This window comes from Pongo pygmaeus, chromosome 1, assembly GCF_028885625.2.
Source record: "Pongo pygmaeus isolate AG05252 chromosome 1, NHGRI_mPonPyg2-v2.0_pri, whole genome shotgun sequence".
Classification (NCBI taxonomy): domain Eukaryota; kingdom Metazoa; phylum Chordata; class Mammalia; order Primates; family Hominidae; genus Pongo; species Pongo pygmaeus.
Genome location: NC_072373.2, coordinates 7,231,746 through 7,243,500, shown reverse-complemented (window position 1 = coordinate 7,243,500; position 11,755 = coordinate 7,231,746). Strand labels below are relative to the sequence as shown.

The 11,755-nt window shown below is 39.1% G+C and overlaps 1 pseudogene; it reads left to right on the top strand.

The window, feature by feature from the left end:
- Positions 1-8,819: 8,819 nt before the first annotated feature.
- LOC129032024 (large ribosomal subunit protein eL6-like) lies at positions 8,820-9,674 on the top strand (annotated as a pseudogene).
- The last annotated feature ends 2,081 nt before the right edge of the window (positions 9,675-11,755 follow it).

Genomic DNA, 11,755 nt, shown 5'->3' with positions numbered 1-11,755 from the left:
CATCCCCATCAAGCTACCAATGACTTTCTTCACAGAATTGGAAAAAACTACTTTAAAGTTCATATGGAACCAAAAAAGAGCCCGCATCGCCAAGTCAATCCTAAGCCAAAAGAACAAAGCTGGAGGCATCACACTACCTGACTTCAAACTATACTACAAGGCTACAGTAACCAAAACAGCATGGTACTGGTACCAAAACAGAGATATAGATCAATGGAACAGAACAGAGCCGTCAGAAATAATGCCACATATCTACAAGTATCTGATCTTTGACAAACCTGAGAAAAACAAGAAATGGGGAAAGGATTCCCTATTTAATAAATGGTGCTGGGAAAACTGGCTAGCCATATGTAGAAAGCTGAAACTGGATCCCTTCCTTACACCTTATACAAAAATCAATTCAAGATGGATTAAAGACTTAAATGTTAGACCTAAAACCATAAAAACCCTAGAAGAAAACCTAGGCATTACCATTCAGGACATAGGCATGGGCAAGGACTTCATGTCTAAAACACCAAAAGCAATGGCAACAAAAGCCAAAATTGACAAATGGGATCTAATTAAACTAAAGAGCTTCTGCACAGCAAAAGAAACTACCATCAGAGTGAACAGGCAACCTACAAAATGGGAGAAAATTTTTGCAACCTACTCATCTGACAAAGGGCTAATATCCAGAATCTACAATGAACTCCAACAAATTTACAAGAAAAAAACAAACAACCCCATCAAAAAGTGGGCGAAGGACATGAACAGACACTTCTCAAAAGAAGACATTTATGCAGCCAAAAAACACATGAAAAAATGCTCACCATCACTGGCCATCAGAGAAATGCAAATCAAAACCACAATGAGATACCATCTCACACCAGTTAGAATGGCAATCATTAAAAAGTCAGGAAACAACAGGTGCTGGAGAGGATGTGGAGAAATAGGAACACTTTTACACTGTTGGTGGGACTGTAAACTAGTTCAACCCTTGTGGAAGTCAGTGTGGCGATTCCTCAGGGATCTAGAACTAGAAATTCCATTCGACCCAGCCATCCCATTACTGGGTATATACCCAAAGGACTATAAATCATGCTGCTATAAAGACACATGCACACGTATGTTTATTGCGGCATTATTCACAATAGCAAAGACTTGGAACCAACCCAAATGTCCAACAATCATAGACTGGATTAAGAAAATGTGGCACATATACACCATGGAATACTATGCAGCCATAAAAAATGATGAGTTCACGTCCTTTGTAGGGACATGGATGAAATTGGAAATCATCATTCTCAGTAAACTATCGCAAGAACAAAAAACCAAACACCGCATATTCTCACTCATAGGTGGGAATTGAACAATGAGAACACATGGACACAGGAAGGGGAACATCACACTCTGGGGACTGTTGTGGGGTGGGGGGAGGGGGGAGGGATAGCATTGGGAGATATACCTAATGCTAGATGACGAGTTGGTGGGTGCAGCGCACCAGCATGGCACATGTATACATATGTAACTTACCTGCACATTGCGCACATGTACCATAAAACCTAAAGTATAATAATAATAATAATAATAATAATGAAAGAAAAAAAAAAAAAGAAACTTAAAAAAAATAATAAAATAAAATAAAATAAAATAAAATAAAATAAAAAAAAAAAAGAAGGTCAAGTCCAAGCCAGAGGGTGAGAATCCAGCTCAGGGAAGATAAATACCAGTAAGGGGTAGAGGCACTCCTGGAGCCACAGCTCAAAGATGGAGAGAGAGGGCAAAACAAGGCAGGACAAAACAAGAATGAGGCAGGGTGACAGCTAGAAAATAGCCCACCTCCCTCTCCAAGCAAACAAACCACACAAGGCTTCTATGCCCAGTGAAACCTCAAGATGAAGGGAAGGGACAGGAGGTGGGGATGTGGGAGAGGGGTAAGGACCTAGGATCAGCCACAGGGTATAAAGCCAACAGATACCCAGGAATCCAAGACAATTCAAATCAAACATCACATTCAAAGGTTGCACTGAGATAATGTATGAGGTTTGCTTCAAAATAATGGAAGGAGGACCCACAGTGTATATATTAAACAAAACTAGACCTTTAACTTCAAACACTGGCATAAAAAGCTATTTTTTAGCCAGGCATGGTGGCAGGCGCCTGTAATCCCAGCTACATGGGAGGCTGAGGCAGGAGAACTGCTTGAACATGGGAGGCGGAGGTTGCAGTGAGCCAAGATCATGCCATTGCACTCCAGCCTGGGTGACAAGAGCAAGACTGTCTCAAAAAAAAAAAAAAGGTATTTTTAAAAAAAATTCAGAACACTTCCTTCTAAATGGAGATGACAACAGCTAGAAATTGAAAATGATTTTCATGAAACATACCAGTTAGCATGGTTAGTGAAGAAGGACACTTCTCATTCTGTAGCTCAAAATTTTCTCTCAATTTATGTCTAAATAGAAGTAAGGGAACATTCAAGAAAGAGTGATGTGGTAGCAGAGCATCCTTTATGCAGTGTTTGAGAGCAAAATCAAATGATGTTTCTTTCCCAACATTAACATGTTTAAATAAAGGATAATTCTATCCTTAGACCCTAGGATCTCCTCTTTATAGCTTTTATTATCAATATTTTATTTATATTATCTTACAACAGCCTTGGGGGATAAGCAAAGCAATACTACTATGCTCATTGTATTGAAGAAAATAAGGCCAAATGAGATGGGAAGAACCTGGCCAAAATCCAATGGCCATAGTGAGTGAAAGAAAGTGAAACTCAGAACTTCAACCCAGGTCTTCTGACTCCAAACCCAGGCCCTTTTCTCTATCCTGGGCAACTTAGTCCCATCTCCTGGGTTTCCTCCAGCTGCCAGCTTGGTGTTTTACACTGGTAATCTGCCTGTTAGTCTTTGCAACCTTGACTTAACAAATGATTGAAATGTAGTCTTGTGGTATTCTGGTATTCCAGAATATGATGCTATTTTTAAAAACCAAGTATTCTTTTGGTATTTTTCTTGAAGTAGTGCCATTATTTTGGTATTTAAAAATCTAAACTGAATTATGTGCATTATGATATATATTCAGAGAGTTATATACCACATTTAAATTTCATATCAAATTAAGCTGCTTTTAAATAGAAAGCATTCTGACTACACCACTTCCCTTTTAAAACTTGTTCAAAATGTTATCTGGCATTAATGCCAGTTTCCTAAATGACTAGTAAGACTGAGAGTGTTAGTCCATTTTCTTTGTTATAAAGGAATACCTGAGACTCGGTGATTTATAAAGAAGACAGGTTTATTTTGGCTCACAGTTTTGTAGACTACATAGGAAGAAGGGTGCCAGCATCTGCTTCTAGTGGGCCTCCAGAAGCTTTCAATCATGGTGGAAGGTGAAGGGAGAGCAGGCATATTAAATGCTGAGAGCAAGAGAGAGAGAGGTTCCAGGCTCTTTTAAACAATCAGGTCTCAGGTGAACTACCACAGCAAGAACCCACTTATTACCATGGGGATGCCACCAAGCCACTCATGAAGGATCTGTCTCCATGACCCAAACACTTAAGTCCCACCTCCAACACTGGGGATCACATTTCAACATAAGATTCAGAAGGGACAGGCAAACCATTATCACTGAGCATTCTTTTTTTTTTTTTTTTTTGAGATGGAGTCTTGCTCTGTCACCCAAGTTGGAGTGCAGTGATGCAATCTCGGCTCACTGCAAACTCTGCCTCCGGGTTCAAGTGATTCTCCTGCCTCAGCCTCCTGAGTAGCTGGGGTTACAGGCACCCACCACCACACCTGGCCAACTTCAGTATATTCAGTAGAGACGGGGTTTCAACACGGTGGCCAGGGTGGTTTTGAACTCCTGACCTCAGGTGATCTGCCCGTCTTGGCCTCCCAAAGTGCTGGGATTACAAGCGTGAGCCACCGCACCTGACCTCTTTTTTTATTTACAGTATTTTTATTTTCCCCAGTCAGTTTTAGTCTAATCAATTTCCAGGAATCTCAAATGGAATTTGACTGTTGTGGGGGTAGTGGGTGAGGAATGGGCCTTAAGGAAAAAGTAGAAGGATAGAAGTTTAGGGAGAAGAGGGGAAGAAAAGACGAAGAAATTTCCAGATCACTGGTTCTTCTTCTCTTATTTCCTGAGAGCACCAAATTCATTTTCTTAAAAATAGACTGTTCTCTCCTAAGATAATTTATTTTAACTTATTCACCAATTTATCCTTTTTAGAGAGATTTAGGCTGGCAGGGCAGAAGAACAACAGTCTTTGATCTGGCTGTCTCTCAGTTTCATTATTTTCTCAGAACAAAGTGTAGAAAATGATGGCACCATGCTGATGGTATCTTTTCATAAAATACTGCTAGTAATATCAGCATTAGTGCCAGTATTTCAGGGTTATGAAAATAAATATGACCAGTTTTGTCATTTTGTTCCAATGTTGCAGCTACTAAACCTGACAGCCTGAAGTTCCAAACCAAGTATCGTGGCTTCTCTCCAGGCCTCTTGTGTCAGACCAGTCACCAAAGCTGTCAAAGCCAAACATGCATGGCCCTTACCAGAGCTCCCAATCCAACTGCCACAGGGTGAATCCTGCTCTACTGTGATACGTTCTTGCTCTGGCTGGGGGAAATTCAAATTCTGGCATTACTATCCTCATTCTCAATTCTGGATACTTTCATAAGTTAAAGGCAGTTAAGGCTGGGCACGGTGGCTCACATCTGCAATCCCAACACTTCAGGAGGCTGAGGCAGGTTGATCCCCTGAGGTCAGGAGTTCGAGACCAGCCTGGCCTACATGATGAAACCCCAACTCTACTAAAAATACAAAATTAGCCAGGAATAGTGGTGGGTGCCTGTAATCCCAGCTACTTGGGAGGCTGAGGCAGGAGAATCGCTTGAACCCGGGAGATGGAAGTTGCAATGAGCCGAGACCACACCCTGCACTCCAGCCTGGATGACAAGAGCAGAACTCATCTCAAAAAAAAAAAATTAATAAATAAAGTAAAGGGAGTTAAATATAGTGCAATAAATTTTTGCCAGAACAACCCTAATTTTCATCAGTAAGGGAGTGGTTAATTAAATTATGGTACATAATGCAGACATTGTAATTGTAAGTCATTAGAAGAGTGAGTTCCATACCTGGTTGATCCTGAAATAAAAAAGAAATAAAGAAAAAAAAAAAGAGTGAGTTCCATTCACATGTACTGACATCAAAAGTCAAGATGGGTTGTTAAAGTGAAAAGCACAAGTCTATTGTAAATGGGGTAGTTTTCTTGATTTCTTTCTTAGACATTAGTGTATAGAAATGTCACTGATTTTGTATGTTGATTTTATATCCTGCAACTTGGTTGAATTTGTATATTAGTTTTAACTCATTTTTTTTAGGGGAATCTTTGGAGCTTTCTATATATAAGATCATGTCATCTGCAAACAAGGATAATTTATGTAACTAAAACTCTATCACTGGTATCTGTCTGTCTTCTGTCTGGTTGGTTATCTCTATTTCTACTTGAAAATGAATAAAAATAGGGCTGGAGAATTTATTGGACTAACAGAAAATCTTAAATGCACATAAAATGAATTTAGCACATAAATAGACATATTTAGCATCCAATTTTTTAGAAATGTAAAAATAAATTTGGAAGCAAAACATGAATAGAATGTAAAATACTTTTGGATAGGGGGAGCAGGCAGCCTGCCAATGCAATACCAGTGTAAAGCAAGCCTTGCTGAGTTAGGAGAGGCCTCCAACAGAGTGAGGCAAACTGCCTGGCCCATTAGAAGGTGACTCTTCCCAACAGTGATGACATGCTCAGCGTTCTCCACCCTGACAACAGCAAAAGGTTTGTCATCTTTTGCTGACAGTCAGTTCATTACTGAGTCATATTCTATTAAATCCAGTGGTGCTCTCATACCTTTTTTCCCCTTCCTTTTATTAAGAGACAGTGAGAGTTCCTTCATCTCCGGCCGAGGAGAAATCAGAAGCAGGCAAGCATGATCACTGTCCATTAGCAGCAGCGTTTGCTGGCAGCAAGAGGGGGAAGAGGTCCTCTGTTTTCCTGAGCTGCTGCAGCTGTGGGCTTAAAGGACGTGCCCACATAACTTGATTGATCATGTCAGTCACAACTTTAAGATTTTAGCCTGGAAGTTCAATGTAGGTGCCATCATATGAAAGATTTAACAGATGTTAATATCCATAATGTTCATGTTCATTATATGTATTTAACTCTTAACTAGGTTTTCTAATTTTCCTTTTTAATGTATTCTAGATATTAATCTCTTGGGTTTTTTTTTTTAACTTTTAAGTTCAGGGGTACAAGTGCAAGTTTGTTACATAGGTAAACTTGTGTCATGGAGGTTTGTTGTACAGATTATTTCATCACCCAGGTAATTTTCTTAATAACTGCCAAGAGCTCACTATACTTTTTTTCTGATAATCTCTCTCCCTCTCTCTCTCTCTTTCCCCTCTTTTCTTCACCCCCAACCCTGACTATTTTAATATATACCCAACCTTTACTCTGTATTCCAAATGTTTATTCTGTAAATAATGGTTCTATGTACAACAAAGATAAGTTTTGCAACTTTACTCTTAGTATATTCTTACTTCTTAAAAATGAAGACAGAAAAAGTTTTAAATGCTATTATTATCACATGATGTGACTGTAATACCTGGAAATCCCAAGAGAAGTAACACAAAAGCATTATAAACAAGAAAAAAAATCAGTAAACTGCCTAGGTAAAAAGTTAGTGTAAAATAAAGTAGTAGCTTTCCAATATACAAACAACAATCAAATGATAGATATAATGTAACAAAAGATGTATGTAACAGTGATTAAAATATTCTTAGGAATATATTTAACAATAAACAGGCAAGATCTGTATTAAATAATGTTAATCCTGTGTAAAATTTTAAAATCTGCATAATTTTTTTTTTAATTTAAAAAGGTAAAGTGAGAGGCTGGGTACGGTGGCTCATGGCTATAATCCCAGCACTTTGGGAGGCTGAGTCGAGGGGATCACCTGAGGTCAGGTGTTCAAGACCAGCCTGGTCAACATGGTGAAACCCCATCTCTCCTAAAAATAAAAAAATTAGCTGGGCATGTTGGCACAGGACTGTAGTCCCAGCTACTCAGAGGCTAAGGCAAGAGAATCACTTGAACCCGGGAGGCAGAGGTTACAGTGAGCTGAGATCATGTCACTGCACTTCAGACATCAGAGCAAGACTCCGTCTCAAAATAAAATAAAATAAAAATGTAAACAGAGATAAACAAGACTTAAAAAGAACTTAATGGGGTTTTGATGCAGGAGTCTTAGTATTATTATATAATGACAAACATCCTCCCTAAACTAATATATACATTTTAAGTGATCACTAAAAATAACAACAAATCTTTAAATGTAAGCTGTTTTAAAGTTCATAGGAGAATAGTAATAATATTTATGATTTTCAGAAAAAAATATTCTAAAAAAGAGGATACTAGTCCTCTCAGAAAGTTAAACATATTATAAAGCAATAGTAGCCAAAATGTCTAGTGTATCAATAGATAGAAAGACCAATCAACAGGCCGGACACAGTGGCTCACACCTGTAATCCCAGGATTTTGGGAGGCCTATGCAGGCAGATCACCTGAGGCCAGGAGTTCAAGACCAGCCTGGCCAACTAAAAATACAAAAAAAAAATTAGCTGGGTGTGGTGTCGCGTGTCTGTAACCCCAGCTAGTGGGAAGTGCTGAGGCAGGAGGCTCACTTGAGCCCCGCAGGCTGAGGTTGCAATGATCCAAGATCGTGCAACTGCACTCCAGCCTGGGCAACAGAGTGAGACTCCATCGCCAAAAAAAAAAAAAAAAATACTAATTAACAAAAGAGTCTAGACAGACGTACATGCATATAGGAAGGCAGATTATGAGAAATGGCCCCTTCAAGTCAATGGGAAAGAAGAATTGTCAAGACCTAAATTGGATATTATTGAGGAACCATCTGGAGAAAGAAAATAATTCTAGATGTCAACCACATAGATATCAAGAAATTCATCATTTCTTACATCAAAATGAATTTTAGCTGCATCAAAGATTTAAAAGTAAAATAAAAAATGGCTACTTAAAACTTTTAAATTCCTGCTAATAAACCCAGGAAAATAATTTTTGTACCACATAAAACAGACAATGGGCTAATTTCTATGTTACATAAGGATCTAGAAATACTTTTTGTAAGTTTTGCAATCAAAATAAGTAAACAGGAAAATGGGCAAAAGCATGATAATCCATTCACAGAAAATACAAATAGTTTTAAAATAGAAAGATGTCAAACTTTTACCCACAATAGGAGAAATGCAAATTAAAACCACAAGATTCTTTTTTTTTTCTCCTATCACATTGGAAAAGAATAAAATATTTGATTAAAAGCAATCTTGGGGAGAATGTGGTGGGAAAGGCATTCCCCTTGGGAATACAGACTGGTACTATCCCAGGGAAGGGCCACTTTGGCAGCATCTATACACATTAAAACGCTCATACCAGGCTGGGTGCGGTGGCTCACGCCTGTAATCCCAGCACTTTGGGAGGCAGAGGCGGGCAGATCACCTGAGGTCAAGAGTTCAAGACCAGCCTGGCGAAGATGGTGAAACCCCGTCTCTACTGAAAATACAAAAATTAGCTGGGTATAGTGGCGGGCACCTGTAATCCCAGCTACTCAGGAGGCTGAGGCAGGAGAATTGCTTGGAGGCAGAGGTTGCAGTGAGCTGAGATCGTGCCATTGCACTCCAGCCTGGGCAACAAGAGCACAACTCCATCTCACAAAAAGAAAAAAAAAAAAAAAAAAAAACTCTCTTTCCCATCTTGCAAGATGGCAGGTGAAACAACTGAGAAGCCAGAAACCAAAGAGAAGAAACCCGAAGCCAAGAAGGCTGATCCTGGTGGTGAAAAAGGGTCACCTCAAGGCTAAAAAGCCCAAGAAGGGGAAGCCCCATTGCAGCGCAATCCTGTCCTTGTCAGAGGAATTGGCAGGTATTCCCGACCTGCCGTGTATTCCGGAAAGGCTGTGTATAAGAGGAAGTACTCAGCCGCTAAATCCAAGGTTGAAAAGAAAAAGAAGGAGAAGGTTTTTGCAACTGTTACAAAACCAGTTGGTGGTGACAAGAACGGTGGTACCTGGGTGGTTAAACTTCGCAAAATGCCTAGATATTATCCTACTGAAGATGGGCCTGGAAAGCTGTTGAGCCACGGCAACAAACCCTTCAGTCAGCACGTGAGAAAACAGTGAGCCAGCATTCTCCCCGGGACCATTCTGATCATCCTCACTGGAGGCCACAGGGGCAAGAGGGTGGTTTTCCTGAAGCAGCTGGCTAGTGGCTTGTTACTTGTGACTGGACCTCTGGCCCTCAATCGAGTTCGTCTATGAAGAAAACACCAGAAATTTGTCACTGCCACTTCAACCAAAATTGATATCAGCAATGTAAAAATCCCAGAACATCTTACTGATGCTTACTTCAAGAAGAAGCTGCGGAAGCCCAGACCAGGAAGGTGAGATCTTCGACAGAGAAAAAGAGAAATACAAGATTACAGAGCAGTGCAAGATTGATCAGAAAGCTGTGGACTCACACATTTTACGAAAAATCAAAGCTATTCCTCAGCATCAGGCTACCTGCGACCTGTGTTTGCCCTGACAAATGGAATTTATCCTCACAAATTGACGTTCTAAATGCCTTAAGAAACTACTTAAATAGCTGACTACAAAAAACAAACAAAAACGAGCAAACAAACAAAAAAACACTCATACCTTTGACTCATCAATTTCTCTTCTAGGTTTCCATTCCTAAATCATATTTCCACAAAGAAAATAGAAGTACACAGAAAATCACTGGATTATTGTTTTTTATAGCCAAGGACTGAAAATAATCTAAATGTCTTTCAGTAGGAGACTAGACAAATCAACGATGATACATTCATCTGGTGGAATACTGTGTAACTTAGAATAAAGCATACCTCCTTCTGACCTAACTGACCTGAGATAAAGAGCAAACCATATTATGTTAAGTGGTTATTGATGATGGTTGTGGCATCTTAAGGCAAGATGTGGAACAATTTGTATGGCATGCTAGCGTTTCTGTAAAAAAAAAAAAAAAAAAAAAAAAAATCAGACATACCAATGGTAAGAAAGTGGCAATGACAATTAACTATGGATGGTGACACTGGTAGATCAGGGAATGGGAATGGGTTTAGGAGAGCAGAGTGCTTTCCAATGAAACTCCTTAGTTGTGTGTGCATTTTCTATCTTGTGCCCATACTTCTTATAAATGAAAATAAATTTAATTCATTAAAAGTTAAATAAACTTTGTGAAATAACATATGGTATTTTTCAGTCCATTCTTGTAAATGTGCCCTTCCTGCTATATGTACTCAGTTTTTATAGGTATTAAATCAAAAGCCAGCAGAAAACATATTCATTTGGAAGTTCTTTATAATATAACTTGGCATGTCTAAGATGCGTTTCCATTGATTTTTTAAAATTTTACCTTGTCTTCAATGCAAACGTAAATCTTTTATGCATTTATTTTGATTGATGTAAAAATAACTTCTTTTTATAGCATAGGCTTTCATATTTGATATGACGTAGCTGCCCTACTTATGAAAGGGCACCCAGAAGCCAAGATCCCCACTGGCAGATGCACCTTTGTAATAATAATAATAGTACCTTGCTTTTTATAGTGTTTTGCGTGTGGGCTATCATTTAATCTTGATAATTTTTTTCCAGGTCTAAATTATAAGCACCTCTGTCTATATGTAAAGAACTGTTTTTCGCAGTTCTTTATGTTTTCATAGATAAGAGAATTGCAGTCTTGGTATTGGCCCACCCTTCCTCCTTCCCTCCTTCCTTCTTTCCCTCCTTCTCTTCATCCCTCCGTCTGTAGATATGTCTGCTTTTGAGTGATAAACATGATTTTAAGAATAAGCCTCAGAGAAGAACCACCTTTCAATGTCTGCTTGTAAGCCAGCATGGTTATTTCCTACAGATCACCTCATTGGAATTAAAACAATGGATTTTTTTCAGTTTGGGAATTGTTTTTCACCCAGTTATCTGTGCAGGAACCCTACAGAATGGGAGGCAGGTTAGCCCCATCTCCTGGTTTTTCAGAGCAAAGAGGAAAAGGGAGAAAAAGCCATTATTGTTTGCTGTTTCTTGTCACCTACTTTTTGTTTGTTTGTTTGTTTGTTTTTTTATGGAGTCTTGCTCTGTTGCCCAGGCTGGAGTGCAGTGGCACAATCTTGGCTCACTGCAACCTCCACCTCCCAGGTTCAAGTGATTCTCCTGCCTCAGCCTCCCGAGTAGCTGGGACTACAGGCACCCGCCACCACGCCCGGCTAATTGTTTGTATTTTTAGTAGAGACAGGGTTTCACCATGTTGGCCAGGATGGTCTCGATCTCTTAACCTCGTGATCCATCTGCTTTGGCCTCCCAAAATGTTGGGATTACAGGCGTGAGCCACTGCGCCCGGCCTCTTGTCACCTACTTATTTAATGACACTAAATGTGTATTTTGAGTAGAAGCTGGACCTTTTTTATTTCTCTTTTGGTTTTCTCTTTCTTCTAAGTTAAATTTTTAAAACATTTTAAACTGTTTTATTTGGATTTTCTGCTTTCATTTTTAAAAACAGCTTTGAATCCTCTTTATATAACTTATTGTCTTTGAAAATAGCCTTTTCTTTTTGTCCAGATTCTTCTTTCTATAGCATTTCTAGACATCTAATTTAAATAGAAATTAGTTATTTTCTGTAAGGCTTT